This window comes from Mercenaria mercenaria, chromosome 18 (genome assembly GCF_021730395.1).
Source record: "Mercenaria mercenaria strain notata chromosome 18, MADL_Memer_1, whole genome shotgun sequence".
Classification (NCBI taxonomy): domain Eukaryota; kingdom Metazoa; phylum Mollusca; class Bivalvia; order Venerida; family Veneridae; genus Mercenaria; species Mercenaria mercenaria.
In genome coordinates, this window is record NC_069378.1 from 63,084,561 (window position 1) to 63,090,250 (window position 5,690).

A 5,690-nucleotide genomic window follows, 5' to 3' on the forward strand; every position below is an offset into this window, starting at 1 on the left:
CCGGTGTCAGTATAATGTGACTGGGTGGGGTATCATGTCACGTGGCTACGGCGTGATATTCTTGTGAGGCAGCACTATAAAGTTGGGCATTGTACTCACTGCTACAAGTAGACACCGTCGTTTATATGACTGAAAACACACACACACACACACATTTGTATTGACGTCACGCACAAGTTGTGCATATTTCAAATTCTACTATTGTTTGCTATATCTAAATTCATCCTAAATGTTCTTTTGTTGGGGAACCGTATTATACATATGGATACAAAGTCTAATATTCATGACCCGGTTCTAAAACAGTTCAAACAAAAAACCTAAGAAAGAAAGACGGCCGACACGCTCTTCTAACATAAAGTCGCAAAATACTGATAATGACATTCTTTTGTTACGCATTACCACTAGGAGTAAACCCAGCGCACTACAGAGTTATTCACTCACCCCACAGTGTGTCGTCTCAGCTCCCTGAAATTCCAGGTTCCAACCAATACATTCTAGCATGCCCAGAATTTATCATTTTAGGATGTTCACCTATTGACTGTTTTTACAGGCCGAAGGCCTACTTATGCCACCGTGATAATAAATTTTAGTGTTTCTTTCTCCAAAAGTAAATATAAATATACTGCATATAAAATATTTACTTTTATTTCAGGATTTTTTTAACATTATTCTGATCATTTACCTAACATATTTCAGGGGAAGGCCTCCATAATTATGTGAAGCTTATGGTTCAACCCATTTGTTTTTCACTTAAATCAGCTTGTAATATATGCATGATTACTACAATGTGCTATAATATACTAATATATATTGTATAAATTTCGAATATAATACTAATGATAATGATAATAATAATAATTTCTTTATTTTACGAACACACCCTATAAACGACTGTACTCCCCCTCTTCCTCTTGCGACCGATCAAAACAAACAACTTGCAGGTCGAAATTAATTATTTTGCATTACACGGTGTGTGTAGTTAGGTTTTACGTTAAGCTGAACATAAATATTTGTATGAGGTGATATAAAAGATGAAACAGACAAAAAATATTTACAAAATGCTGACTGATCACACTCATTGCATTGAAATTCACTCGACTAAGTCACAAAACTTGTCAAATTGATTTGCATTCCGATAATCCATGTTATTTTCTGAAATTAGCATTACTCCATAAATATATGTAAATAAGATGTTATATAGCTGTTACGTTTTTGAAATAAATCACTTTTTATCTAGACGGTAAAAAACAGTCTCTGTATGCCGACTTGCCAATTTTGATATCTGATCTGAACTCTTCTTTGCGACTGACACTGCATTCCATTTTGCGACTTAAGTATGCGATGTAGGACAGGTAGCTTGTTTTCTGTATATTCCAAAAAAAAAAAAAACAACAAAAATAACAACAGATATCACATACCTACGGCCGATTTTAGTCGTACTATGTTTGATAAGACGGGCCCCTGTGTCATATGCGCTACACCTCGACTCATGGTGGTGAATATTTGTAACTCCCTTCATGCATAAAGAAGTTAAACCCCGAACACGAAAAATGAAACGACCCTGCTTTTGAAATTTGACCTCTAAGTGTGACTTTGACTTTGGAGCTAGGGAACTGTGTCTTGGCGCGACACATCGTCTCGTGATGGATGAACATTTGTGCAAAGTTATTTTAGAATCCCTTAATGCATGAATAAGTTATGGCACGGACACGAAAATTGGACCTTTTTATTACCTCTTAAGTGTGACAATGACTTTAAAGAGAAAAGAAAAAACAAGAGGACGGACATTTACTACATATTGCCTATGTGTGTGAAGTTTGAGATAGGTAGTTGTAATAGTATTCAAGTAATTGCAGGACCAAAATTTACGAGGACACTCGTACAAACAGACCGGACAGACAGACCGCATGGTGACTCCTACAAACTTAGTTTGTGGGTTATAATTATGAAGAAATATTACAGGAGCAAGAAAAAAGCCGATATTTTAGAAATAAGTCAGTTTCTAACAGGCATACAGTCTTTTTTACGAAAGTCACAAACGTTTGTACAGTACTGCACGCAAACATGCATACAGTCAGGACATCACAACGAATCCTCTTTCATTGACGATTATAAACAAATGATTTTATTTAATTTTACCAAACTAGCATTGTTTCTTTATCCACGAAAAAATGGGATTTATTTATAGATCTTTCATCAAGCAAGAAAATATGTACTTTTGACGCCAACAATGTGCAATTTCTGGACAAAATCAGTGATCAATCGAGTTTTTTGCTATAATTTTACCTGTAATCACACTAACACATTATATAAAGAAAAAATAATGTCCAGCTTCCAATGACAGCTTCCAATGAAATATAAATACACACACCAACAAAGCACATTAATCACTTTAAAATAGGGTTTTCCAACTTTAAGCGGTCAGATTATAGTTTTGATCGGTCGCAACAGGAAGACGGGGAGTATAGTCGTTTATAGGGTGTGACGAAGGTTAACTCATTTTTATGCAATGACATAAGCAGATACAAATGAAATATCATATTGTCTTTGTTTGTTTGTTTGTTTTGGGTTTAACGCCGTTTTTCAACAGTATTTCTGTCATGTAACGGCGGGCAGTTAACCTAACCAGTGTTCCTGGATTCTGTACCAGTACAAACCTGTTCTCCACAAGTAACTGCCAACTTCCCCACATAAATCAGAGGTGGAGGACTAATGATTTCAGACACAATGTCGTTTATCAAATAGTCACGGAGAACATACGCCCTGCCCGAGGATCGAACTCACGACCCCGCGATCCGTAGACCAACGCTCTACCTATTGAGCTAAGCGGGCGGGCTATATCATATTGTCAATGAGGCCTTCAACAAGGTATTTTTTTGTTGTTTTGTTGTTGACTTTTTTATGTAATGTTTTAATGTGTATTTTAATAATTTATACCTTGTTAAATATCATATTGTCAATGAGGCCTTCAACAAGGTATTAATTATTAAAATACACATTAAAACATTACATAAAAAAAAAAAAAAAAAAAAAAAAATAAAATAAAAAAAAAAAAAAAAAAAACAACAACAACAACAACAAAAACAAACAAACAAACAAAAACGAATTTGATGTGAGCACCTGTAGCATTATTATTATGCAGTGCAGACTTCATCAAATAAAAGGTTTTTTTTGTAACTGTATTTAAAAGAATACACATTCGTTGCGTTTCTGATAATGAATAATCGGAATGATATAGGCATTATAACACATTTCTTTCATTTCTTCTAGTGTAAGACAATTTGAGATCTCTCGGAGAAGTGTAAATTTGTTAGCTATTTTACAGACATTTTCTATATGTACATCCCACTTTAAATACTGATCGATATGTACACCTAAAACGTTTGATTTGTGACAGAATTTATGCCACAGCTATTCACTGTTAGATTCAGAGAGGTAGAATGTCTTATTTTATACTGGGAACCTGTCAGCATCGAAGTAGCTTTTACAGGATTAAGTACCATATTGTTTGCAACTCACCATTTATCTATGATGTATAAGTCAGACTGTAAATTGGTCTGAATAGGAGGAACTGACCGATCAGCCACATATAGAGCTGAATCACCAGCATACATGTCAAGGCTAGAATTTTTCAATCGTTAACGTATAAAAAAAACACAATAAGGACCTAAAACTGATCCTCGAATGATTCATATGATTCATCAGAAACACTTGTACTTAAGTATTAAATTTAACAGATTTAACAGGCAAGGAATTTATCTAAATTTGATAATAATGAGATAATGGTTTTTCAAGAGATATTAAAAAAACTTAATATGAATATATGTCTACTATCTATTATATAACAAATCAATGGCGATACGTTTATATAAACAAATACTGCATTTTAAGCCCCCTCACCTTTACTGATAATCTTAATATTATCTCGAGGTGACGTAAAACTTTATTCACATTCAGAACTTAACTAAACAATTTATACTGCATTGAAAAAAAACTACGGAAGCGACCTGCTACCAGCAGAGAGACTCGTAGTTAGTCCTACGTACGACTTACTGATTTCTACGTATGACGTACTTATTCCTCCTATTAGACTTAACTAACTTCTACATAGGACAAAATAATTCCTACGCATAACCAGTTATCTAGAACATTTATTTAATGTAGATCTAGTGACATATGTTATAATCAAGGACAAAAAAAATGAATAAGTGTCCCGATAGGTTTCACGTATGATGGTCTGCTATGGTTATCTGACATAACTGATGTCTGCCATGGTTATCTAATTGAACCGATGTCTACCGTGGTTATCTGACTGAACTGGTGTCTACCATGGTTGCCTGACTGAAATGATGTCTACCATGTTTATCTGACTGAACTGATGTCTACCGTTTTATCAGACTGAAACGATGTCTTTTATGGTTACCTGTCTGAACTTATGTCTACCATGGTTATCTGATTGAACCGATGTCTACCATGGTTAACCGACTTAAATGTTGTCTACCATGGTTGCCTGACTGAACTGATGTCTACCGTGGTTATCTGACTGTATCGATATCAGCTATGGTTATCTGACATAACTGATGTCTACCATGTTTATCTGACTGAACTGATGTCTACCATGTTATCAGACTGAAACGATGTCTTTTATGGTTACCTGACTGAGCTAACGTCTACCATGGTTATCTGATTGAACCGATGTCTACCATGGTTAACTGACTGAACTGATGTCTACCATGGTTATCTGACTGTACCGATGTCTGCTATGGTTATCTGACATAACTGATGTCTACCATGGTTGTCTGACTGAACCGACGTCTACTATGGTTATCTTACTGAACTGATGTCTACCATGGCTATCTGACTAAACCGGTGCCTGCTATGGTTATCTCACTGAACCGATGTCTGCTGTGGTTATTTGACTGAAACGATATCTGCTATGTTTATCAATTGAACTGATGTCTACCATAGTTACCTGACTGAACCGACGTCTGCTATGCTGCTATGGTTATCTACTGAACTGATGTCTACCATATTATCTGACTGAACCGACGTCTACTATGGTTATCTAACTGAACTGATGTTTACCGTGGCTATCTTTGCTATGATTATCCGACTGAACCGATGTCTGCTATAGTTATCTGACTGAACCGATGTCTGCTATGGTTATCTGACTGAACCGATGTCTGCTATGGCTATTTGACCGAACCGATGTCTGCTATGGTTATCCGACTGAACCGATGTCTGCTATGGCTATTTGACCGAACCGATGTCTGTTGTGATTATCATAATTACAGACAGAGTGACTGTACGGAATCTGCAATTGTCCTCAATACAGGAAAAATTGATTGTCTTGCTGATGGTAAGTACAAATAAAGATCATTTGTGCGTTTCAGCCATACTTATGGGCTGACTTCAACAGAAGTGTCTGAAATTCAGAAATATTTACCTACAGTTTGAGAGAATGTGACAGGAGTAAAAATTTGGGTATCCTGGTTTTTACTACTTGAAGATTAGATATTGTTAACTTTTGAGAGAATAAATATAGTCATGGGTCATATGTATAACAGGCTGGGTCATTGTGAGTTAAAGGAGAGTTTGAAATCCGTTTACTGATCATTTTGCTGTTCCTGGTCAGCTGGACAATAAAAAAATCACCACTTCCTTATGTACAAACTAGAGGGGTATTTTTT